This window comes from Amblyraja radiata, chromosome 8 (genome assembly GCF_010909765.2).
Source record: "Amblyraja radiata isolate CabotCenter1 chromosome 8, sAmbRad1.1.pri, whole genome shotgun sequence".
Lineage (NCBI taxonomy): Eukaryota > Metazoa > Chordata > Chondrichthyes > Rajiformes > Rajidae > Amblyraja > Amblyraja radiata.
The window spans coordinates 29,612,219-29,640,183 of NC_045963.1; the positions used below are offsets into that span (position 1 = coordinate 29,612,219).

Consider the following 27,965-nt stretch of genomic DNA (forward strand, 5'->3'; position numbering starts at 1 on the left):
CCAATAATAACCTCGTCCTCAACTCCAAGAAGACGAAGGAACTTATTGTCGACTTCAGGAAGGTCAGAGGGGGCAGACATACCCCCATCCACATAAACGGGACTGAGGTGGAGCGCGTCTCCAGCTACAAATTCCTCGGGGTACACATCTCGGAGGATTTGTCCTGGTCCCTCAACACCTCCAAGCTGGTCAAAAAGGCACAGCAACGCCTTTACTTCCTGAGGAGGCTCAAGAAAGCCCACCTGTCCCCCCAGATCCTGACCAACTTCTACAGGTGTACCATCGAGAGCATCCTGACCGCCTGCTTCACGGTATGGTACAGCAGCTGCACTGTTGCGGACAGGAAGGCACTACAACGGGTGGTGAAAACCGCGCAGCACATCATCGGCGCCCCGCTCCCTGCCATGGATGCCCTCCACCGAAAACGGTGTCTGAAACGAGCTGGGAAGATCATTAAAGACCCCTCCCACCCCAATCATGGACTGTTTGCCCTCCTCCCATCAGGGAGGCGGTACAGGAGCCTCAGGTCTCGTACCAGTAGGATGAGGAACAGCTTCTACAATCATACCATCGCATTGCTGAACTCGGAGTCCCGCCGATAGATTCCTCCGGTCCCTCCGTCCCCATTGTTTAATTATTTTGCATTTTCTATTGTTCTGTATCCTCTTTTAAAAAAAAATTCTATATTGCACTACTACGGACTGACGCAAAACTGCATTTCGTTGTACCCATACTCAGTATTTGTGCAATGACATTAAAGTTGAATTGAATTGAATTGAATTGAATTGAATGAAATCTTCATTCAGGCTGGTCTCTGCTAACTGAACCATTGTGACATCATTATTTGAAGCTGGTGGTTTTAATTTCCCAGTCTTTTCATGTTTTTAGACTTTAATCAGTAATAAGTCGAGAAATAAAGCATTAAATGTTCACATAAGGTGATCCCGGCCTTGACGGGAAAAAACGTCAACCGGAATATGTAAAAATGTTGTCGTTACCGAGTAGTTTTTCGCGAAGATGTAAAGACAACCACATATATACACACATATACACACTAACAAGATCCAGCTTTGTGTGTCTATCTTCGATGTAAACCAGCTTCTGCAGTTCCATCCCAAGCACTGGTGTTTGAGAGTCAGACTTTTGTGAATGGCAATTTATTCAATTCTTACGATTCAGACTTTAGACTTTAGCGATACAGAGCGGAAACACCGAGTCCACACAGACCAGCGATCACCCCGTACACTAGCCCTATCTCACACAATATCGACAATTTGTAATTAACCTACAAATCTGCACGTCTTTGGAATGCAGGAGGAAACTGGAGCACCTGGAGAAAACCCACGAGGTCAATGGGAGAACGCACAAACTCAGTTCAGACTGCACCTGTCACACGAGGTACAATTTACAGAGGCCAGTTAATCTGCAAACCTGCACATCTTTGGAATGTGGGAATAAACCAGAGCACTCATGGGGAAAAGGTACAAACTCCGTACAGACAGCACCCGTACTCAGAATCAAACCGGGGTCTCTGGCGCAGTGAGGCAGCAATTCTACCGCTGCGTCACCGTGCCACTCATTTGATGCAGGAAAAAAAGCCAAGGCTTTAACAGATTGTAATTTCATTCTGCTGCCTGAAATTTGAGCCATTTCAAGCCACATATTTGTCTTCATGCAGTATGTATGAGTGCAAGTTCAGTATAAATTTCAGCTTTGATGTTGCATGTAGCAGCGGAGCCAATGCAATATTTTTACAATTGTTGATATACCTTGTTCCTGTTTGACAAGGAGGAGGAGAACTGTCTGAACTGTATTGCCTTCCACCACAGTGAAGAATTCTGTTGTGGATGTCTGTGTTGAATTATGTTGTGTATTGTGTCCTTTTTTAATTGTAACACTGCATGGTAAATTATATTTCACTGCACCTCATGGTGCATGTGACAAATAAATTTGAACTTGAACTTAAACTTGACCAAATACACATTAATCTAATAGTGTCCAGAAATTGAGAGGATGGCACGGTGGCGCAGCGGTAGAGTTGCTGCCGCAAAGTGGCAGAGATCCGGGTACGATTCTGAGTACAGGTGCCGTCCGTATGGAGTTTGGTCTCACTTTTTCCCCGTGAGTTGTGAGTCTGTGAAATTCTCTGCCTCAGAGGCCGGTTCCCTGGATACTTTCAAGAGAGAGATAGATAGGGCTCTTAAAGATAGCGGAGTCAGGGGATAGGGGAGTAGGCAGGAACGGGGTACTGATTGGGGATGATCAGCCATGATCACATTGAATGGCGGTGCTGGCACGAAGAGCCGAATGGCCTACTCCTGCACCTATTGTCTATTGTCTATTGCTATGGTTTCTTCCCACATTCCAAAGATGTGCAGGTTTGCAGATTAATTGGCCTCTGTAAATGTCCGTAGTGTGTATGATGGAACTAGTGTACGGGTGATCGTTGGTCGGCGTGGACTCGGCTTATTTCCACACTGTATCTCTAAACTGAACTGAACTAAAACTGATTTGGTTGTGATATTACCATCTTTCAAGGGCAATCACCTGTTGAATGGAATGCTTTGGAGGACCTGGCTTTAAGGTACTTTTCAGAGATTCTAAATAACCATTTACACTGAGTCGTGATATAGAGATGTATTTCCTTTATGCTGGAAAATATGTCCACAGTAGGGAAAGAAAATAGGAAGCTCAAAACCTTTGAATGTAATGAAAATGGTCAATGGTTAACTCACGCCTTCAGATAGGATTATCATTACATTGGCACTTCTCATTAGATTTCTCATGTTAAGCGAATTAATATCTCCTTTATCACAGAATTGCATTACCCCTTGCAATGGATTACTCTGATGCTACTAATTCAATGCTTAATTGGCCTGTCCCTTTTAAAGTCACAAAATCTAATTAATTAGGTTGATTCGAGCTGGTGTACTGTTGATGAGTTTTTATGCACTGTAGTTGCATTAAATTATGTTATTTTGTACTCTTGATGGTAAAAGTTTTCTTACCTAGCACTGAACTCCCATCTCTCTCTACTTTTTCTTTGTGCTCTTATAAGGCATTATAAAGGGACCTCTATCCTTGAGTGCTGTCCCCTCTCAGTAAAAATCACTGTTATCATTCATCTCATTGAATCATTGAGAGCATGGAGTCCACGCGACCATCGATCACCCGTTCACATACAGTAGTTCGATGTTATTCCACATTCTAATCCATTTCCTACATACTAAGGGTTATTTACAGAGCTCAATTAATCAACAGACATACGTTTTGGGTATATGGAAGGAAACTGGAGCACTCGGAGAAAGCCCACATGATCACAGGGAGAACATGCAAACACCACCCAGATGACTTCCGAGGTCAGAATTGAACCTGTGTCTCTGATAGGGTGCGGCAGCAGCTGTGCTGCCCCCCTAAACTCCTCTGAACCTTTTTATTACTAACCTTCATGTCGCAATTCTTTGGAAATTTTCATTCCTGGAGGCACGCCCATCTTTCTTGAAACCACATCAGGAAGGAAAGATAAAGGAATCTTTATAGAAAGGTGCAATAGAAAAGCATCCAGGTCATCGAAAGATAATAAAAGCTGGTCAACACAGATTTTATAAATGAATGCGAGTGTTTGACCAACCTTATTGAATTGTTTGAAGAAGTCAATGAAATAATAGATAATGGTAATTGGTAAATAAAATGTCTGAGTCTTCATCACATGTTTGATAATCTACCATATAGTGGACTCAGAAGATGTAATGCCGGAGGACAAATAGCACAAAGATCAACAAACTGGCTCCAAGGCAGAAAGCATGGAATTTAGGTTAAAGGGAGGTATTCAGAACAGATAATAATAGTGGTAAGTTTAGTTTAGTTTAGTTTAGTCTGGGTTAGAGATACAGCGCGGGAACAGGCCCTATGGCCCACCAAGTACATGCTGAACAGCGATCCCCGTGTGCTAGCACTATCCTACAGACTAAGGCCAATTTTTGATTTTTTTTTAACCAAAGCCAAATTAAACTACAAACCTGATGCCTTTGGAGTGTGGGAGGAAACAGGAGCACCCAGGGGAAATCCACGTAGCCACGGGGAGAACGTAAACGTCCATACAGCCAGGATATTTAGTCAGTGAGCCAGTGATTGGCCTCATCAGCAACAACGATGAGTCGGCCTACAGGGAGGAGGTCCAGCACTTAGCAGCATGGTGCGCTGACAACAACCTGGCCCTTAACTCCAAGAAGACCAAGGAGCTCATTGTAGACTTCAGGAAGTCCAGGGGCGGCACGCACACCCCCATCCACATTAACGGGACGGAGGTGGAACGTGTTTCTAGCTTCAGGTTCCTGGGAGTCAACATCTCCGATGACCTCTCTTGGACCCACAATACCTCAACTCTGATCAAGAAGGCTCACCAGCGTCTCTTCTTCCTGAGGAGACTGAAGAAGGTCCATCTGTCTCCTCAGATCCTGGTGAACTTCTACCGCTGCACCATCGAGAGCATCCTTACCAACTGCATCACAGTATGGTATGGCAACTGCTCTGTCTCCGACCGGAAGGCATTGCAGAGGGTGGTGAAAATTGCCCAACGCATCACCGGTTCCTCGCTCCCCTCCATTGAGTCTGTCCAAAGCAAGCGTTATCTGCGGAGGGCGCTCAGCATCGCCAAGGACTGCTCTCACCCCAACCATGGACTGTTTACCCTCCTACCATCCGGGAGGCGCTACAGGTCTCTCCGTTGCCGAACCAGCAGGTCCAGGAACAGCTTCTTCCCGGCGGCTGTCACTCTACTCAACAACGTACCTCGGTGACTGCCAATCACCCCCCCACCCCCCGGACACTTATTATCACTTATTATTATTTATTTAAATCATTTGCTATGTCGCTCTTCCAGGGAGATGCTAAATGCATTTCGTTGTCTCTGTACTGTACACTGACAATGACAATTAAAATTGAATCTGAATCTGAATCTGAATCTGATAGTCAGGATTGAATCTTGATCTCTGGCACTGTACTGCAGTAACACTACCCATGGTAAGTGTTGTTATGCAGAAACTGCTTCAGGGTAATTTGTCACTACAAATGATACAACATTGGCTGGTTGTTCTATTAATAGGAGTAATGTCACAAAATAGAGAAGCTATTACAACAATCTACATAACAGGCATGTAAATGGTAAATTAGTTACCATGTAAGCAAGTGTAAAAGTATATTTTGGTAGGAAGAATAAGGTCTTAGTTAAGTGCAGGAAGGAACTGCGTAGTTAATATTAGAAGTGTGGTCAACAGAGACATGGGAGACCATAGAGCCTGTTCCTGTTGTCTGAAGAAGTGTTCTGAGCCGAAACATCACCCATTCCTTTTCTCCAGAGATGCTGCCTGACCCCACTGAGTTTCTCCAGCAATTTGTGTCTTTTTTATGTAAACCAGCATCTGCATGGGTAGGTGACATTTTGGGTCAGGACACTTTTTCATTTTTAGATGGGTTCCGACCCGAATTGTCACCTATCCATGTCCTCCAGAAGTGCCACCTGAACTGCTGAGTTATTCCAGCACTTTGCGAAATTTTACAATGTGTGATCTAACTCAGTAAATGTGAGTATTTATACTGTATGTACGCCTTGAAAGGTGGGCAGCAGAGAAATCTGTTTGAGAATGTGCACTCAAAAGTCATGTTCATAAGTTATAGAAGCAGAATTAGACCATTCGACCCATCAAGTCTAATCCGCCATTCATTCATGGCCCCTCCCTATCCCCTCCTCTCTCTCTATTCCCGTCCTCTCCCACTCTTCACCCCCCCATCCCACCCCCTACTCCCCCTCATCACCTCTCCCACTGCCCTCCTCTCCCTCCATCCCCTACTCCCTACCTCCCCCACTCCCCCATCCTCTCCCTCTATCTCCCCCCCTCCCTCACTCTCCCTCCTCACCTTCCCCACTTTCCCCTCCTTTCTCTCAATCTCCCCACTCTCTCTCCTCACCTCCCCAGGATCTCGATGTAAACCACCGCCAGCCCCGTTTTCTCCACGACGTCGATGATGAAGTTGTGCTTGAGGCAGGGGCTGTCGGGCGGGACGGGCCGAGTGGCCTGGAGCCAGGGGAGGGGGATGAGAGGCCAAGGCTGCGGCCCAGTCCTTGCCCCGGGTCTCGCTCCTCTCCCTCCCCACGTGCTGGGAGCAGAAGCGACGCCGCCCCAAGACCTCGCCCCAGCCTCAGCACCGCGGTCATTTCAAATCCAGCAAGCGCGGATACCGGGCCCACTGCGCACGAGCAGGGCGACTTTCAGTTATTTTAAAATCCGCACGAGCGGAGACCCTCAGTCACTGAGTCCCTCCCTTCCTCCATTCCTCCATTCCTCCATAACCCCTCTCCCCTCCTTAACCCTCTTCTCTCCATCTATCCCCCTGCTGCCCCACCTAACATGAGGTTCAAACAAAATTTGGTTTCTGCAGTCATACAAGAAAAGAACCAAGACACACACCAACACAAATTACACAAACATCCATCACAGTGAATCTCCTCCTCACTGTGATGGACGGTAAAGTCTCTCCTCTGCTCTCCATTCTTCTCCCGAAGTCAAAATCAAAGCCCCCGGCGGGCGCTAGCAAGTCCGCGGTCATTTAAAGCCGTGCCATCACGCTGGATGCAGAGAAGGAATTTGATCAAGTAGAATGGCAGTATTTATACAAGGTACTCCAAAAATTCAATATGGGAGAGAATTTTATTAGATGGGTTAAACTACTTTACGATAGACCTACGGCAAGAATATTAACTAACAATACGCTATCTCCAAAATTTTACTTATCAAGGGGTAATAGGCAAGGGTGTGCCTTATCACCATTGCTATTTGCCCTTATGATAGAACCGTTGGCCGAAAGGATTAGTAATAACCCGAATATTCACGGATATAACACTAAGGATTCAAAGAATAAAATTTCACTATATGCTGATGATATTCTTTTATATATTACTAATACACAAACGAGTATACCCACCTTATTAACACTAATTGAGGAATTCGGCTCTTTTTCAGGATATAGAATAAATTGGGATAAAAGCGAAATTATGTCTTTAAAACCACAGGATTCGAGACACTTACTAAAATTCCCCTTCAAAATTGCAACAGAAAAATTCAAGTATCTGGGTATTCAAATTACAAGAAGACACAAATCATTATTTAGTGCCAATTTTATACCACTATTAAATAAACTGAATGATATGATTAAATTTTGGAAAACACATCCGCTCTCATTGATAGGTAGAATTAACGCTATAAAAATGACTTTCTTACCACAATTAATATATTTGTTTCAAGCGATCCCAATATATATATTCCAAAATATTTTTTCAAAAAACTAGATTCCACTGTCACTAATTTTATATGGGATTACAGAACACATAGAATTCAACGAAAGCATTTGTGCAAATCTAAAGAAGTTGGGGGTTTATCATTACCTAACTTTATGTATTACTACTGGGCAGTGCATATTAAGAACATAATGTACTGGCTGGATAGTTCCACTCAGCAGTTGGAGTGGATAAGAATGGAGAAAGAGGAGTGCTATCCGCACGATATAGGAACGATCCTGCTCTCACCGATAAAATTGAATAGTATAATATATAAGAAGAACCCAATTATTCACAATATAATAAGAATTTGGAAACAAATAAAAGTATCCTTGAAATTAAATAATTTATCAGTACTAACCCCACTATTGAACAACCCCGCATTCAAACCTTCTCTCATCGACAACACGTATCAACAATGGGATAGACTGGGGATTAGGAAAGTAGGGGATATGTATGAATTGGGTAAACTGTTATCATTTCAACAATTAAAATTAAAATTTAAATTGAAGGATAATCAATATTTTAAATATATACAGGTATGTGACTTTATGAAGAAATATATACATAGATTTCAAACTATATTTTTAGACCCTTTAGAAGAAGCAATGAATATTAAGGCTGATTCACAAAAATTAATTTCATACTTTTATAATAATATATTAGATAGAGAATCACCCTCAACAGAAGCACTAAGGGAAGATTGGGAACATGAGCTAATGATAAAGATCTCGAAGGATAGATGGGAAAAGTATTTGATGAATACACATAACTGTTCTATTAATACAAGACATAATTTAATTCAATTCAAATTATTACATAGACTATATTATTCAAAAACGAGGTTGAATAAATTTTATCCAAACGTCTCTCCCAGATGCGATAAATGTTTGTTTCAAAACGCTAATTTAACACATTCATTTGTAGGATGTACAAAGTTGAATAAATTTTGGAGTGATATATTTGATATATTTACAAAGCTCTTCAAGTCAAGAATAGAACCCAAAATGGAATGGATTATATTTGGAATAATAGGAGAAGATACCAATTTAAATAAAGACCAAAATGTTTTTTTTAATTATGGGTTAATAATTGGAAAGAAATTGATACTTAAATTTTGGAAAAATACAACCATACCAACTGTTAAAATGTGGATTAGGAATATGATGGACATAGCACGCCTTGAAGAAATGAGACTCCGACTAATAGATAAATATGACCAATTCTTAAGGAGTTGGTCTCCTTTCATCGACTTTTTGGAATCATGTGATGCAGCGGTACCATAAGGATTGCTGATTTCAGTTCATGACGTGGATAGATCTACATCTCCGAATATAGATTTGAAAAATTCTCTTTTAAGGGGCCTTTTCTTCTATTTCTACTTTCCACCTTTTCTTTTTTATTTTATTTTTTTATTTTTATTTTTTATATCCACACTTCACATTTTTCTACTCTCTACCATCTATTTTTCCACTCTTTCCCCTTTCTATTGTTTTCTTTTTCTTGTCTTGCCTACTCATAACATAAAACTAGAGGTTGTACATAGAAGGGATTACGGTATGACATAGTTGGCACCTAAAATTAGGTGCCACTGTATTGTTTTGTATTGTATTAACTTCTAATAAAATAAACAAAAAAAAAAAAAAAAAAAAAAAAAAGCCATGCCGGGCGATGTAAGGCCCTGCTCCAAGTCTTGATGTTGGAGCCCCCGGCGGGCGCTAGCAAATCCCGCAGCTGTTTAAGCCACGCAGGGCAATGTAAGGCCACACTCCAGGCCACTTTCAACCCCGCAATTCGGGCGGGAGAAGTTACCGTTGCTGGTGCTCCGTGAAGCAGTCTCCCACCGGGGACCCGCGAGCTCCCGGTGTCACCATCCACCGGAGTCGGGTCGCAGCAATATTGGTGGCCAGTGGGGGGGCTTTCTGGAGCGCTAGTATGGGTGTTGTGGGCTGAAGGGATTGGTTTCCAGACGGCTAGTATGGACATTGTGGATCAAATGGATTCTTGGGGTGGCAGCTCAGTCACTCAAGCCTGATATGCTGGCAGCTCACTCACGGCTGGTGGGCTGGCAGTTGACTCACGGCTATTCCTTGAAATTGCATTTCAAGCAGGGCGTAAGGCCACCAAATTCAAGTGCAGTTTCCTACCACTTCAAGCAGGGTGCAAGGCCACCAAATTCAAGTGCAGTTTCCTACCACTTCAAGCAGGGTGCAAGGCCACCAAATAAAAAAGAGGACACGCCACCTATTCATTCACACCCCAGATGCTGACAATCCTGCTGATATAATCCAGAAATTTCTAACTTGTATTACATCATGCTTCTCTTGATTGAGTAATAATTGTCCCTCCATGCCTGGTTGACCAAACTATACCTCTATGTTCCTTTGGCCTACAGCTTTCCTTCTCACACTCAATCAGGTGGCCAATTCTTGCACAAACTACACATTTCTTACATCCAAATATCTCTTCCATTCAAATCTAAATCATTTATAACACAAAACACACATGACCAATACCGATTCCCTCTCATCAGAAAAACACTCTTCAAACATCAAAATTCGTAGCCACCGAATCAATTTTGAGAAAATATTTGCCCCTCTCCTTTGAATGTCATAGGTTTAATTTTTATTTTGATCAACATGTATGCCAAAGTTCGGCAAAAGTCATCAAACAGCATCCCATCCCACTTTGTCATCCTCAAACTTTCAATTATCTTCTAAAACTTGCCAAATAATCAGAAGAAAAACAATGATGTTCATCCGCAATCTATTATGAATCTATAATGTTTTCTCAGAGGCATTGAGAGAGAGGATAGATGGATGGATGGATGGATGGATGGATGGATGGATGGATGGATGGATGGATGGATGGATGGATGGATGGATGGATGGATGGATGGATTATCATTCCTATATTTGAAGAGGCAGAGAGAGCTTCACTTGAAGAGCAGATCATCTGACCTATTTGCATGTTGAGTCATTAAGATGTTGGTGCGTAATGACAAGGAGAGGTAAGGTTCAGAGGGTGTCACGATGCCTAAGGCACAGTGGCGCAGTAGTAGAGATGCAGCCTCAGAACGCCAGAGACCCAGGATCGATCCTGACTACTGGTTCTATAGGTATAGAGTTTGTACATTCTCCCTGTGACAAGGGGTCCCAGTTTAAGGATAAGGGGGAAATCTTTTAGGACCGAGATGAGAAAAACATTTTTCACACAGAGAGTGGTGAATCTCTGGAATTCTCTGCCGCAGAAGGTAGCTGAGGCCAGTTCATTGGCTATATTTAAGAGGGAGTTAGATGTGGCCCTTGTGGCTAAAGGGATCAGGGGGTATGGAGAGAAGGCAGGTACAGGATACTGAGTTGGATGATCAGCCATGATCATATTGAATGGCGGTGCAGGCTCGAAGGGCCGAATGGCCTACTGCTGCACCTAGTTTCTATGTTTCTATGTGACTACATGGGTTTCCTCTTGGTGCTCCGGCTTCCTCCCACATCCCAAAGACGTGCAATTTTGTAGGTTAATTGGCTTCTGTAAATTGCCCCTACTGTGTAGAATAGAACTGGCGTATGGGTGATTGCTGGTCGGCCGAAGGGCCTGTTTCCATGCTGTATCCCTACAGTAAACTAAAACTAAGCCTCCTCCTTCATGTGCTGATCTGATCCCCGTTAACAACAGACAGGCCAGGAGGGGCTGAAGTGCAGCAGAGTGGACAGCTCCCAGCTGCTGGAAAATAGCAGCACCATGGACAGCTCTCTGGACTGAGTTGAGTTCTCAGCAACAAGACCAACACATGTCCAATTATTCTTGTTGCTCCTCACGCTGTGCCCTCAGCTTAGTCCACAGCGTTGTCCACGCTGCTGGTCAATGATTCAATGAAACTTTTTTGTCACATGTACCCAGATACAGTGAAAAGCTTTGGTTTGCATAGAACCCGGTAAAATCGTACAGCAGAACCCATCTAGGCAATATGCAAGTGTCGTCACGTTTCTGGTGATGACAAAGTTTCAAATGTTTACCAGTCTTCAAATGTTAACTAAACCATATTCCCTCCTTATCTTCCACCAGCCGCCCCACATGGGTGGTGCCCTCTTCAATATGGGCAGCCCCTCACCAGAAACCTTTCATTCTCTGCGCCTCCCCATCAGGTTCATAGAAATATAGAAACATAGAAAATAGGTGCAGGAGTAGGCCATTTGGCCCTTCGAGCCTGCACCGCCACTCAATATGATCATGGCTGATCATCCAACTCAGAATCCTGTACCTGCCTTCTCTCCATACCCCCTGATCCCTTTAGCCACAAGGGCCACATCTAACTCCCTCTTAAATATAGCCAATGAAGTGGCCTCAACTACCTTCTGTGGCAGAGAATTCCACAGATTCACCACTCTCTGTGTGAAAAATGTTTTCCTCATCTCGGTCCTTAAACTGTGACCCCTTGTTCTGGATTTCCCCAACATCGGGAACAATCTTCCTGCATCTAGTCTGTCCAACCCCTTAAGAATTTTGTAAGTTTCTATAAGATCCCCCCTCAATCTTCTAAATTCTAGCGAGTACAAACCAAGCCTATCCAGTCTTTCTTCATATGAAAGTCCTGATATCCCAGGAATCAGTCTGGTGAATCTTCTCTGTACTCCCTCTATGGCAAGAATGTCTTTCCTCAGATTAGGAGACCAAAACTGTACGCAATACTCCAGGTGTGGTCTCACCAAGACCCTGTACAACTGCAGTAGAACCTCCCTGCTCCTATACTCAAATCCTTTTGCTATGAATGCTAACATACCATTCGCCTTCTTCACTGCCTACTGCACCTGCATGCCTACTTTTAATGACTGGTGTACCATGACACCCAGGTCTCGTTGCATCTCCCCTTTTCCTAATCAGCCACCATTCAGATAATAGTCTACTTTCCTGTTTTTGCCACCAAAGTGGATAACCTCACATTTATCCACATTATGCTGCTTCTGCCATGCATTTGCCCACTCACCCAGCCTATCCAAGTCACCTTGCAGCCTCCTAGCATCCTCCTCACAGCTAACACTGCCCACCAGCTTCGTGTCATCCGCAAACTTGGAGATGTTGCATTCAATTCCCTCGTCCAAATCATTAATATATATCGTAAATAGCTGGGGTCCCAACACTGAGCCTTGCGGTACCCCACTAGTCACTGCCTGCCATTGTGAAAAGGACCCGTTTACTCCTACTCTTTGCTTCCTGTCTGCCAGCCAGTTCTCTATCCACATCAATACCGTGTGCTTTAAGTTTGTATACTAATCTCTTATGTGGGACCTTGTCGAAAGCCTTCTGAAAGTCCAGATATAACACATCCACTGGTTCTCCCTTATCCACTCTACTAGTTACATCCTCGAAAAATTCTATAAGATTCGTCAGACATGATTTACCTTTCATAAATCCATGTTGACTTTGTCCAATGATTTCACCACTTTCCAAATGTGCTGCTATCCCATCTTTAATAACTGATTCTAGCAGCTTCCCCACTACCGACGTTAGACTAACTGGTCTGTAATTCCCTGTTTTCTCTCTCCCTCCCTTTTTAAAAAGTGGGGTTACATCAGCTACCCTCCAATCCTCAGGAACTACTCCAGAATCTAAAAAGTTTTGAAAAATTATTACTAATGCATCCACTATTTCTGGGGCTACTTCCTTAAGTACTCTGGGATGCAGCCTATCTGGCCCTGGGGATTTATCGGCCTTTAATCCATTCAATTTACCTAACACCACTTCCCGGCTAACCTGGATTTCACTCAGTTCCTCCATCTCATTTGACCCCCGGTCCCCTGCTATTTCCGGCACATTATTTATGTCTTCCTTAGTGAAGACAGAACCAAAGTAGTTATTCAATTGGTCTGCCATGTCCTTGTTCCCCATGATCAATTCACCTGTTTCTGACTGCAAGGGACCTACATTTGTTTTAACTAATCTTTTTCTCTTCACATATCTATAAAAACTTTTGCAGTCAGTTTTTATGTTCCCTGCCAGTTTTCTTCCATAATCTATTTTCCCTTTCCTAATTAAGCCCTTTGTCCTCCTCTGCTGGTCTCTGAATTTCTCCCAGTCCTCCGGTAGGCTGCTTTTTCTGGCTAATTTGTACGCTTCATCTTTTGTTTTGATACTATCCCTGATTTCCCTTGTTATCCACGGATGCACTACCTTCCCTGATTTATTTTTTTGCCAAACTGGGATGAACAATTGTTGTAGTTCATCCATGCAGTCTTTAAATGCCTTCCATTGCATATCCACCGTCAACCCATTAAGAATCAATTGCCAGTCTATCTTGGCCAATTCACGTCTCATACCCTCAAAGTCACCTTTCTTTAAGTTCCCCCTTCGTTCTCAGTGACCCCCTACCAGGTCACTCTTCATTCTCAGCGGGACTAGACTTTAGAGATACAGCGCGAAACAGGTCCCTCGGCCCACCGAGTCTGAATCAAGCAGCGATCACCCCGCACACTGGCACTATCCTACACACTAGGGACATTTTGCAATTTTACCAATGTCAATTAACCTACAATCCTGTACATGTTTGGAATGTGAGTGGAAACTGGAGCACCCGAAGAAAGCCCATGTGATCATAGGGAGAATGTACAAACTCCGTGTAGGTAGCACCCATGGTCAAGATCGAAGCCGGGCCTTTGGCGCTGTAAGTCAGCAACTCTACCACTACACCACCGTCACACTTCTCCTAGCCTGCCTGTCATTAACGGGGATCAGAGTTGCAAGTGAGGGAGGAGGTGTCGTCACAAGTGATAGGGGCCAAATGCTGACAAATGGGAGAAGCTTAGATGGACCCCTTATTCAACATCGACCTGTTGGGCCAAAGAGCATGTTTCCATGCTGTAAACTCAATGAGTCTACAACAGCCAGCGACTGTTAATTACTGCAGAGCAGGCATGATACATTGCCTCTTCTCTCCAATCAGGATCATGATATGAACAACTCAGAATTATGGTGAGAACATGCCTAGTCTTTAAACTACATTATGTGCAGGATTAATGAGGAGGGTGCATTTATCACCATAATCTCAGTTTAAATTAGATTTATGAGCTGTTAACCCAATTTTGTTCACCAATCGTATCAACTATTTTCTACAGTACAAAATGGAGCACTATTTTAATAAATCAGCGAGATTTGCAATGAAATAATAAAAGCATTTTCTATGCAATTAAATGTAAATGCTATCCTTAATTTTGATAAGATTGACTAGTTAGTACATAAAACTGAAAGACAGAGTGGAAGCAGCAACCAGATGTTAATTTCCATCATGTAGAGTGTGGTCTTGAAAAAATTGAAATATTTTAGTTCCTTGGGTGCAGTAACTCAAATTGATGTGATTCCAATAATCATAAATCTTCATCTAACCATTGCTAAAATCACAACTTTGTACGTAGTTTGTTTTCAAGGTTTTACCAAACTTCATTGTCATAGGCCATGACGTAAATATTGACCAAGTGCCTACTGCTAAAGTACTAACAGTTCTGCTGAATTCCATTTACATTTCTCCATGGGCTTTTTTGCTCGCAATTTAAAAATCACATCAAGATGATCTTGCAACAATAAACATAATGGTCATAAAACCATTTAGAAAACAATTGGCCATTTTAATGCAAGGGTGGTAGGATGTTTTCAGAATGGACCAGATGGCTTTATCTATCGGTTTAGTTTATGATCAACAACTAACAAATAAAAGAACACATTTACATTTATATAACATATTTTACAACCCCAGGGCATCCCAAAATACTTGTTTCTGAAGTGGCCGCATTCCTAGTGAAGGAACATGGGATATAATTTGTGCACAGCAATTAAATAAATGATCTGACATTGTGTTTTTCCGGAACATTGAATGAGGAATAGGTTTGGCTCAAGAGAACTCTCGTGTTCCTCTTCACGTGACATTACATCAATTTGAGCAAAGACAAACCTTGATTTAATATTTCATACAAGTGCGAGGGGCTTGATATTCTGCTGTACATCATCATTTTTTCATGCACTGAAAGCTGTTATAATGATGAGTCATGATGATGATATGCAAATATCATGACCTTTGTATCAGATGACTTGGAGGTCAGATCGTATGTGCACTGTGTAAGCCTAGGCAGGAGGCCATGGCTGAATGAGATAATAAACTCGGAGACCAAGGAATGTAATCTATAAATATTGTGTCAGTATCATTATTATTCCACATCTGAGGCCAGGATGTTACATTGGCGAAGCGAATAATTCGGATATTTCAGATGTTTTAGATATTTTGGATTCTGAATCCGTGGCTTCGAGCTGGAAAAACTTTTTTTTTTAATGGTGGTCTCTGGGGCTGATTTCTTAGCACTTCACGGAGTTCCTCACTTCGATCCGACAGGTGATGCGAGTACTGTCAGCGTGAGGTGGAATGCTTGGCTGGAGGAATTTGAAGCTTACGCCGACAGTCGAGGGCTCTTTCTTGAGGAGAGTACGCCGGGGCAGAAGGCGCAGCGGAGAGCATTGCTTCTTTTCACCGCGGGGCTAGCAGTCCGAGAATTTTTTTAAACACTCCCTGATACCGGAATGAAGGAAGACTATAAGAAAGCCGGTGATGCTTTGAACAGTCATTGTGTGGTGGTGCCGAATGCTACATTTCAACGCCATTTATTCCGTAAAACACTGCAGGAAGATGGCGAGACTGCTCAATTTGTGACGAGAATCAGACAGGTGTCTGTAGGATGCAAATATGTGGTTGCTCATGTGGAAAACCAGATATTGGATCAGGTTGTCCAGCATTGCAGGTCAGACAAGCTCAGGAGAAGGCTGCTAGAAAAAGGGGGTGAGTTAAACCTTAAAGATGCTTTGTTGATGCAGCAGCAATGGAAGCTGTTGAGGGACAATTTCACAGCATGAAACTGAAAGATTCCAAGACTGGGCAAGTTACCCAGATGTCCTACGGTAGACCAAGAAGCAAGCCTGAACGTGAGATCGAGTGTTACAGGTGTGGCAACAAGGGTCACATAGGGATAGATGCATGTTTTCCAGTAAAAGGTAGAACATGTAGGAAATGTGGAGATAAAGATCATTTTGCAAAGAAATGTAAAAGTCAGGCCAGGGACAAGACAAGTAATTACAACAAGAATGAATCTTCCAAGGCAGGGTCCAGTGAAAAGAAAGACAGACCTTGGCAGAAAAAGAAGGGTCATGTCCGTCACGTAGAAGGTGATTTCGGAAGTGATGAAGACAGTGATGAAGCTGGTGAGCATGCTGTTAAAAGGAATTATTAGTTTGCATTGAATGATAGCCATCACAAGAAAGTTGCGGTGACCATCGGAAGTGTTACAGTGCCAGTGATTAAAAATTCTGGTAGTGACAGCGACGTAATTGACAGATCACTTTGGGAATATTTGAAACAGCAGAAAATTAAGTGCACGTCAAGGAGGTGTAGTAGGAAGTTATATCCATACACCGCAACTAAACCATTGCAGACCATTGGATGTTTCAATGCTAAAGTAGAAGTCGGAGATAGAGAAACTGAAGCAGAATTCGTGGTGATAGAGGAGAAGGGAGAACCTCTGCTGGTAAGAAATACAGCTCAAGAGCTGGGAGTGCTTCACATCGGAGTGCATGCCAATTCAGTGCAGTCATATGATGACATGAGGCAGGAATGTCACTCAGTATTCCAAGGGGGTTGAAAAATTGAAAGGCCGGCAAGTGAAGTTAGCCATTGATGAAACTGTCAAGCCAACAGCTCGAATGGTGCGGAGAACGCCATTTGGACTTTGTGGAAAAGTAGAAGCTAAAATCAAGGAGTTGATTCAACATTCAACACCATGGGTGAGTCCAGTTGTGATTGTGCCGAAACCCAATGACGATATTAGACTGTGCATTGACATGAGGAGAGCCAGTGAGGCAATAATCAGAGAAAGATACCCAATTCCTACGGTCGATGAGGTGCTACAAGAGTTATCAACCAGTAAAGTGTTCTCCAAAATTGATCTCAAGTGGGGATATCATCAGTTGGAATTATATCCAGAGACAAGAGAGGTGACAACATTCGTCACTCACTGTGGATTATACCGGTACAAAAGACTGATGTTTGGAATCAATGCTGCTCCCGAGATCTATCAGTATGAAATCCACAGTGATTCAAGGCGTACCAGGAGTAGCAAACATATCAGATGACATAATCGTCCATGCATCAATTCATGAAGAGCATGACAGGAGCTAGTGTTGACTAAACTTCAAGAAGCAGGACTCACTGTGAATGAATTCAAGTGCAAGTTTGGCGTCTCTGAGATGGATTTCATGGGACACAGACTCACAAGTGAAGGGCTGAACCCGGCCAAGGCTAAAGTGAAAGCTGTTGTAGATGCACATGGACCTCAGAATGCAACCGAGATGAGGCGTTTTCTAGGACTGGTCAATTATTGTGCAAAATCTATTCCAAATTTTACTACACTGGCAGATCCACTGAGAAAGTTGACCAGAAAAGATGTACCATTCCAGTTTGGTAGTGAAGAGAGAGAGGCGTTCAAAGCACTGAAACATTGTCTAATGAGTGCAGAAACCCTTGGATATTATGATTCAGCTGCACCAACTAAAATCATAGCAGATGCTAGTCCGGTCGGGTTAGGAGCAGTGCTGGTACAGACACATGCAGATGGACCCAGAATCATAGCATTTGCCAGTAGATCGCTAACCAGCGTGGAGAGAAAGTATTCTCAAACAGAGAAAGAAGCACTGGGACTAGTGTGGGCCTGTGAAAGGTTCCATGCTTACTTGTACAACATTGAATTCCAACTTGTTACAGATCACAAGCCGCTGGAATCGATCTATTCGACAAGGTCTAAGCCATGTGCCAGAATAGAATGTTGGGTGCTGAGACTCCAACAGTACAAGTACAAAGTAATCCACATTGCTGGGAAAGCAAACATCGCGAACCCGCTGTGGAGACTGTTGAAGGATGAACAGCTGAGAGCAACATTCATGTTAGATATGGAAGCAGAGAACCTTGTGCGATTCGTCGCAATTCAGTCAATGCCAGGAGCCGTGACAACAAAGGAAGTTGAAAGGGAATCAGAACATGATCCTGAACTCAAAGATATCAGAGAGCGTATTCACAGTGGGCAATGGGATCAATGCCCTTACAAAAGCATATGTTCCCATAAAAGATGAATTTTGTGTAATTGGTCAATGTGTGCTGAGAGGTAGCAGATCGGTGATCCCACAGGCACTACGACCAAGGATCGTGTCATTAGCTCATGAAGGACATTTAGGCATCGTCGGTACTAAACAGAAAGTGTAGTGGCCAGGTTGTGAGAAAGATGCCGGAAAATTTGTCAAGACCTGTCACGGATACCAAATCACCACCAGAACCAATTAGAAGTACAAAGTTGCCAACAGGACCATGGGTTGACGTAGCTGTTGACTTTCTTGGACCACTTCCAATAGGTGAATCAATTATGGTAGAGGGTAGACTACTATAGCAGGTACTACGAGTATGCAGTGATGAAGTCAACTACAGCAGAAAAGTCAGTGCAGGCATTAGCAGAGATCTTCGCCAGACACGGGTTGCCTATTACATTGTATTCTGACAACGGGCCACAGTTTGTTCCCGAGACGTTTGCTGAGTACATGAGAATCACAGGCATCCATCATCACAAGGTGACTCCTAAATGGCCACAAGCTAACGGAGAAATAGAGAGACAAAACCAGCCCATAGAGATGAGGATATGAATCGCCCATGCCGAAGGGAAAAACTGGAAGGAGGCAACTGCTAGCATACGTAGCTGTATATCGGGCGATCATTCACTCAACGACAGGGAAAAGCCCAGCAGAAGCTTTGTTTGGAAGGAAAATTTGCACTAAAATACCTGAAGTGCGAGAGATCATGGAAGACCAGGAGCTGAGAGACCGTGATGCTGAAATGAAAGGTGCAGCAAAATGGTATGCTGACTTGAAATGAGGAGCCAGGCACTCAGAAATAATGCCTGGGGTTGATGTGCTTGTGAGGCGAGGTGATGGCGGTAAGATAGACACTGCTTACCATCGCCAGCCATACAATGTTGTATCGAGGAGCGGCAGCATGGTGACAGTCAAGTATCCAGAAAGTGTTATCTACAAGAGAAATGTATCGAGCGTCAAAAAGTACATGTCCAGGGACACATAAAACAAGGTAGCCCAAAATTCACCAAGAGCTACTGATTCAGAGGGGCCAGATGACATCCCTGAGGTTGTTACCAGAGGCAGCACGCTGCAACGCAGGTGGTGAGCAGAGAATGTTTCTGGGTGACAACACTTTGGCAGATTCAACAGACTCTGATCTTCTGTGCCAGCTGGTAGACTAAACCGTGAGATGCGACGATTTTGTGTTATAGATTATAATACTGTTTATTATGATACTGGTTATTATAATACTGGTTATTATGAGCAAGGAATTTTGTTAAGGTTCCAAGAGTGTAAAAAGTTGCATTTGTTTTGTAGTTGTAATGCATCTGTTTTGTGAGTTATTGGAACACAAATGAAAACACAAATATGTTTTATAAGAATTTAATTGGAAAGTATATTAGAAAGTACACAGATTAATTTAAAGTTTAATTCTGGTAAAGGGTGGGATGTCATGACAATGAGTCATGATGATGATATGCAGATATCATGACCTCTGTATCAGATGACTTGGAGGTCAGATCGCATGTGCGCTGTGTAAGCCTAGGCAGGAGGCCATGGCTGAGTGAGATAATAAACTCGGAGACCAATGATTGTAACCTATAAATATTGTGTCAGTATCATTATTATTCCACATATGAGACCAGGATGTGACAAAAGCCAATTGTTGAAAGTGATCGGCAGTGCTAAGCAAACGTACCGTGGTTTGATAAATTGTAGCTACTCCTCTGTGCACACAGTAGTGACTTCAATTAGTTTGATTCGTCGTGGGGTTGCAATGTTGTCACATTAATATGCACTTTGAGCACAAGAGCACGTCTTAACCAGAGGGTGATGGCCTTCTCCATCTTTTATTAAAAGATCCATCCCTATCAAAGCTGCTGGCAGGGAGTCTGTCAATGAAACAACGCTTGAATTTGTCACGGTTTGCCTCTGAATTACCCAGTTGCAAGGAAAGTCCCCACTTTTGTTGGGTGGAAAGTAACTGCAGATGCTGAATTATATCGAAGACAGACACAAAATACTGGAGTAACTCAGCGGGTCTTGCAGCATCTCTGGAGAAAAAGGATGGCTGAGGTTTTGAGTCGGAACCCTTCTTTTGGTGATGGACTCCAATCACAATCCCAGCCCCAGATGTCCACATCAAACTACATCATAGAAACATAGTAAAATAGGTGCAGGAGTAGGCCATTCAATATGATAATTTCTGATTATCCAAAATCAGTACCCCATTCCTGCTTTTTCCCCATATCCCTTGATTCCTTTAGTCCGAAGATCTAAATCAAACTCTCTCTTGAAAACATCCAGTGAATTGGCCTCCATTGTCTTCTGTGGCAGAGAATTCCACGATTCACAACTCCCTGGCTGAATAAAAAATTCCTCATCTCAATGGCCTACCCATTATTCTTAAACTATGACCCCTAGCTCTGGACTCTCCCAACATCAGGAACATTTTTCCTGCATCCAGCCTGTCCAATCCCTTAAGAATTTTATATGTTTGAATAAGATTTCCTCTCATCCTTCTAAATTCCAGTGAATACAAGCCCAGTCAACACATTCTTTCATCATATGTTAGACCCGCCCTCCCGGGAATTAACCTGGTGAACTACGCTGCACTCCTTCGATAGCAATAATGTCCTTCCTCAAATTAGGAGACCAAAATTGCACACAATGCTCCAGATGCGGTCTCATCAGGGCCCTATATAACTACAGTAGGACCTCCTTGTTTCTAAAGTCAAATCCTCTCGCAATGAAAGCCAACATGCCATTAGATTTCTTCACTGCTTGCTGTACCTGCATGCTTACTTTCAGTGACTGGTGAACAAGGACCCCCAGACCTCGTTGCACTTTCCCTTTTCCCACCTTCAAGTTCAAGTTCAAGTTCAAGTGAGTTTATTGTCATGTGTCCCTGTATAGGACAATGAAATTCTTGCTTTGCTTAAGCACACAGAAAATAGTAGGCATTTACTACAAAACAGATAAATGTGTCCATATACCATGATATAAATATATACATACATGAATAAATAAACTGGTAGTGCAAATAACAGAAAGTGGTTGCTAATAATCAGAGTTTTGTCCGAGCCAGGTTTAATAGCCTGATGGCTGAGGGGAAGTAGCTATTCCTGAACCTGGTTGTTGCAGTCTTCAGGCTCCTGTACCTTCTACCTGAAGGTAGCAGGGAGATGAGTGTGTGGCCAGGATGGTGTGGGTCTTTGATGATACTGCCAGCCTTTTTGAGGCAGCGACTGCGATAAATCCCCTCGATGGAAGGAAGGTCAGAGCCTTGACACCATTCAGATAATAATTTGCCTTCATGTTTTTGCCACCAAAGTGGATAACCTCACATTTATCCACATTAAACTGCATCTGCCATGCATCTGCCCACTCACCCAACCTGTTCAAGTGACCCTGCATCATCATAGCATCCTTCATACAATTCACACTGCCACCCAGCTTTGTGTCATGTGCAAATTTGCTAATGTTACTTTTAATCCCTTCATCTAAATCATTAATGAATATTGTAAATAGCTGCTGTCCCAGCACCAAGCCTTGCGGCACCCCACTAGTCACTGCCTGCCATTCTGAAAGGGACCCGTTAATCCCTACTCTTTGTTTCCTGTCTACCAACCAATTTTCTACCCATGTCAGTACCCTACCCCCAATACCATATGCTCTAATTTTGCCCACTAATCTCCTGTGGGACTTTATCAAAGCCTTTCTGAAAGTCCAGGTACACTACATCCACTGGCTCTCCCTTGTCCATTTTCCTAGTTACATCGTCAAAAAATCCCGGAAGATTAGTCAAGCATGATTTTCCCTTCATAAATCCATGCTGACTTTGGCTAGTCCTGTCAGTGCTTTCCATGTGATACATGCTGTGGTAGATTTACTGCTTTACTGAGCCAGTGACTAGGTCCGATCCTGACTACGGGTGCCGTCTGCAAGGAGTTTGTGCTTTCTCCCTGTGCCCGTGTGGGTTTTCGCCAGGTGCTCCGGTTTCCACCCACATTCCTAAGACACGCAGGTTTGTAGGTTAATTAGCTTCTGTAAATTGTCCCTAGAGCATAGAAGAACTAGTGTATGGGTGGCCAACCAAGTCTCTAAACCAAACTAAATTAAACTAATCTCCATAACTCACCGGTCACTGATGGGGAAACCTTCCCCGACATGCACTGCTACTTAAAGTACCAATTTCCAATACAACAATTGTGCAGAGTAAGGTTTATGATTCTCTCTGCAGAGGAATGTAAAGTTTTTGTGGCATCGTATACGGAAGCACAGATTCATAATCTTGTCACAAATGCATCACACACTCACACACACATGCACTCACACACACACACACACACACACACACACACACACACACACACACACACACACACACACACACAGATTATTATTGCGCCCATGAGATGCCGGACTGGTGGCACAGTTTCTCATAAGGTCATTAGGAATAGTAGTAGAATTAGGCTATTCAGCCCATCAAGTCTACTCCGCCATTCAATCATGGCTGATCTATCTCTCCCTCCTAACCCCATTCTCCCCATAACCGCTGACACCTGTACTAATCAAAAATCTTTCTATCTCTGCCTTAAAAATATCTACTGACTTGGCCACTACAGCCTTCTGTGGCAATTCCACAGATTCACCACCCTCTGACGAAAGAAACCTTGTCATCTCCTTCCTATAAGAACATCCTTTAATTCTGTGGCTATGACCTCTAGTCCTAGACTCTCCCACTAGTGGAGACATCCTCTCCACATCCACTCTATCCAAGCTTTTCACTATTCTGTATGTTTTCAATGAGGTCCCCCCTCGTTCTTCTATGTACAACACGTACAGGCCCAGTGCCGACAAACGCTCATCATAGGTTAACCGACTCATTCCTGGTACCAAAATCTCAACCGGTAAAGCTGCTGCATCACGGAGCAAGAGACCCAGGTTCGATACTGACCAGAGCTGCTGCCCATGTGGAGTTTGTATGTTCTCCCTGTGAACATGTGGGTTTCTTCTGAGTGCGTGTTGGGAATGTTGGTCGGCAAGAGGAAACTGACATTAGTTCACTTCTCCGGCCAGCAGATTTGCTTAACTGACCCCATTCATTCTGCACTGGCATTGGGTCTGGTGTCAACCATTATCTTGAATAATGGCTTGCATGTCATCATGTTGCAGATATAAAATGGAGATGAATTTCTGAGGGTAGCTTAATCGTAGAAGGATATTTCTTAGTCCTTCTTAAATGACCGTGTCAAACACGTTTGTAACGTCAAATAAGACCATAAAACATAGGAGCAGAATTGTGTCTGCTCCTCCGTCTATCTTTCCCTCTCAACCCCATTCTCCCGCCTTCTCCCCGTAATCTTTGACGCCCTTACTAATCAAGAACTTATCAATCTCTGCTTTAAAATGATCCTATGTCTTGACCGTCACAGCAGTCTGTGACAATGAATTCCATAGATCCACCACCCTCTGGGTAAAGAAATTCCTCCTCGTCTCCATTCTAAAGGTACATCCTTTTATTCTGAGGTTGCGCCCTCTGGTTCTGGACTCTCCCATTACTGGAAACATCCTTTCCATGCATCAAGGCTTTTCATTATTTTGTAGGTAGAACGTGTATTCTGGTTGAAACTGCTCCCTGAATTTTTCTTGAAAACATAATGCCCAGTCATTTTGCTGGAGTGGAACCCTTCCTTCCCTTTGAACTTCCTCCCTGATTCAGGCCCAAGGAGATGTCTATCTGTGAGCATCTGCTACTTCTGTTCCTTTGCCAACCACCATAAGATTCAAGAGCTTAGTCTCTGCTTTCTGTTCCCCCCTTGTGGAGAATGAGCTGGCCTCCAGTGGAGTTCTCTCCCACTTTGGTGGAGTTAAATCAATTACATGAACTTGTGTGTTATTTTTCAAAGGCATAGGGAAACAGACAGAATACGAACATTGTGATTTATTTTGCTCTTTATAATATAGGAGACAAAAATATAGTTTGTGCTTTATAAAGTCGCTTGTGATAGATCAAGCAAGAATACAAAATAAATGTTTTGACAGGCCCATTGAACAGACTACACAAACATATATAAAATCCATCATTAATCGACTCAAGATGGTAAATTCCTAATAGGTTCAATTTCATTTCATTAAATAAAAGATAATATTAACCTGATTTTGATCTTCCCAAGAACCAAACTCCATTGAAAATAATGGATTAGGACATTTAAAAATTGTTTTTTTAAATTGAGATTTAATCTTATCAGAGATGATCTCAAATGGGTTCCACTGAACGGTGCATTTAATCATCATTTGACGCATTGCAGTTATTGCAATGACCAAGATGTGCTAAAAAAACAATTTAATTTCTCCTGTACAATATGATGAATTGTACAGAAGATGTCATATTGCTGCCTAATATCCTGATGTAATGAGAACAGAGAATGCGTAATCCATAACCAAGAATGTTACATTCCTTACCAGAATGATCATAGCTCACTGTCGCCATGATAATCACGATGAATAGATAGAAACTCACAAGTAATTCCACTGAAGAGTAAGGAACTTGAACAACGTACAAAGTGCAGTGAGAATCCACTTCCAACATTGACCCCAGGATTACTCCAATCCATTATGGCGTCTGAAGTCAATTTAAAGTATAAATTGTGGTATTTACAAGAAGACCAAGGAGTAAGAAGTTCAGATAATGACTGCCATGCGTCCTTAAAGGTCTTTTTAGATAAAGTGACTGCCTGTTGGAGGAGATACATTGCGGTGCAGGGCCACAGAACTGGAGCAGGACATCAGTTGGCTGGTACAGAATTGACTACAGCTGGTAAGAAATTGTCCCTGAATCTGGAGGTATGCGTTTTCACACTTCTGTACCTTTTGCCTGAGTGTAAACATGTATGCTTCCAGATTCAGGGACAGTTTCCTCCCAGCTGTTATCAGGCAACTGAACCATCCTATCACCAACTAGAGAGTGGTCCTGAGCTACTATCTACCTCATTGGAGACCCTCGCACTATTTTAGTCGGACTTCATTGGACTTTACTTGCACTAAACGTTATTTCCATTTATCCTATATCTGTACCCTGTGGACGGCTTGATTGTAATATAGACTTTCTGCTGTCTGGATAGCATGCAACAAAAAATCTTTTCACTGTACCTTGGTACATGTGACAATAAACTAAATTAAACTAAACTAAGCATAAGCTGAGAGAAAGGCAGGATTTTGGGAGTGGGATTGTTGTTCATAAGACATAGGAGCAGAGGTAGGCTATTCGGCCCATCAAATCAAATCCACCACTCAATCATAGCTGATCTATCTTTCCCTCGCAACCCCATTCTCCTGCCTTTTCCCCATAACCCATGACACCCTTAAGTGCCTGTCCCACCAGCATGCGTTTCCATGCGTCTAGCGCGACCAAACGTGGTGGCTTGAGGCGTACGGCCTCGCGGGGCCGGTCCCACTTCAACCGCGGAGGCGTATGGAGTTGTGCGGGGCTGGTCCCGACATCATATTCACCAATCAGCTGGGCAGGAGGCAGGCCGACTGAATTTGGACGTCGCACGGCGTCGGGCGGTGACGTCATCGCGCAACACCACGTGCTAGGCATACGCCGTCAAGACGCTGCGTACGACGTCGAGACGTTGCGTACGCCCATTGAGGCGCTGCGTACGGCCTCAATGCGGCTGCGGGCCGACAGGCCATTGTCGCGCGGGATTTTCGGACAGTGCAAGACTTTTGGAGCCCCGCGCGATGTCGGGACCAGCCGATACAACTTCATACGCCTCCGCCAATCGAAGTGGGACCGGCCCCGCGAGGCCGTACGCCTCAAGCCACCATGTTTGGTCGTGCTAGACACATGCTATCGCATGCTGGTGGAACAGGCCCTTAACTAATCAAATATCTGTCTATCTCCGCCTTAAAAGTACCCAATGAATTGGCCTCCATGGCCGTTTGTGGCAATGAATTCCACAGATTCACCACCCTTCTGGGATGTTGAATGGGCAGAGGTTGGTGAACAGTGTGGACAGTATAGATTCCAGCCGCTGATCTGATAAATGTACAGGGCACAACATGGTTGGGATTCACCTTGTGGTTGGGGCAATTTTGTTTATTGGAGTTACAGTGCCTAAACAGGCCCCTTGCCCCACCAAGTCTGTGCCGACCAGTGTTCACCCCTCCTTACACTTGCGCTATCCTTATCCTACACACTCGGGGTCAATTTACAATTTTACCAAAGCCAATTAACCTACAAACCTGCGTGACTTTGGAGCATCGGAAGATACCGGCACACCCAGAAAAAACCTACATGTTCACAGGGAGAATGTACAAACTCCGTACAGACAGCACCTGAGGTCAGGATCGAACCCGGGACTCTGGCGCTGTAAGACAACGACTCTACCGCTGCGCCACTGTGCCGTCCTTGTTCTTGGAAGGGCTCAGATCAAGATTTGGTCACTATGTTCAGATACATGTGGTGGGAAATGAAGATGCAGAATGTACATAGGGAGGCATTAAGGATATGAGCGAGAGAGAGGTGGTGTGGGGTGCACAGTGTGTTGAACATTATTACTCTGGTCATTAGGGGTCAGACTCTAGAGGTGGAGAACAGATTGTCTTCATCTTTCTCCATTTCTCCATTGGAAATGGAGGGCTTGGGCTGGTGTATGTGAATGTTCAGTCTTGCCAGATCATAACCCACTGGCTCATGTCATTAAGATCATCCTGAGTAATGAAACATTTCTGCATGGCAGTTTTAAAGCGCAGTATTCTAATCAGGTGAATATCATCACATCAATTGTTTTAGTGATCTTGGTTAAGGAATAAACATCAGCCAGAATATCAGGAGTCACCTAAGCACTCCCTGACATACTACCAGTTTAGTTTAGTTTAGAGATACAGCGTGGATACAGGCCCTTCGGCCTACCGAGTCTATGCCAACCAGCAATCACCCATACACTAGCTCCATCCTACACATTCGGGACAATTTACAGAGGCCAATTAACCTACAAACCTGAACGTCATTGAAGTCGGAGGAAACTCACGCTGTGCAGACAGTATCCATAGTCAGGTTCGAACTCGGGTCCTTGGAGCTGGCAGGCGGTATATCTACCGTGGTGGTGCCACTGTGCCGCCTCTGCCTCAATGAAGATAGACACAAAAAGCTGGAGTAACTCAGCGGGTCAGACAGCATCTGTGGAGAAAAGGAATAGGTGACGTTTTGGGTCGAGACCCTTCACCAGCATCTGCAGTTCCTTCCTACACATACAAGCTTCAATGAAGAAGGATCTCGGCCCTAAACGTCACCCTTTCCTTCTCTCTAGAGATGCTGCCTGGCCCGCTGAGTTACTCCAGCTTTTTGTGTCAAGCTTTAGTGATGCAGAGGTGGCACAGTGGAGCCACGGTAGATACGCTGCCTGCCAGCTCCGAGTTTGAACCTGACTATGTGTATTGTCTGCTCTGCGTGGGTTTCCTCCAAGTGATGCTGAGC

General features: G+C 43.6%; 1 protein-coding gene and 1 long non-coding RNA gene across 2 annotated transcripts in view; both read left to right on the forward strand.

Moving 5' to 3' along the window:
* The window catches only part of alk (ALK receptor tyrosine kinase), a 288,715-nt gene that overhangs the window by 98,060 nt on the left and 162,690 nt on the right, over window positions 1-27,965 (forward strand). The gene's annotated exons all lie outside the window — the stretch shown is intronic.
* On the forward strand, window positions 801-27,669 carry LOC116976006. The gene is made up of 3 exons (XR_004412836.1): window positions 801-938; window positions 6,810-6,812; window positions 27,630-27,669. It is a non-coding gene; the product is annotated as an uncharacterized LOC116976006 (long non-coding RNA).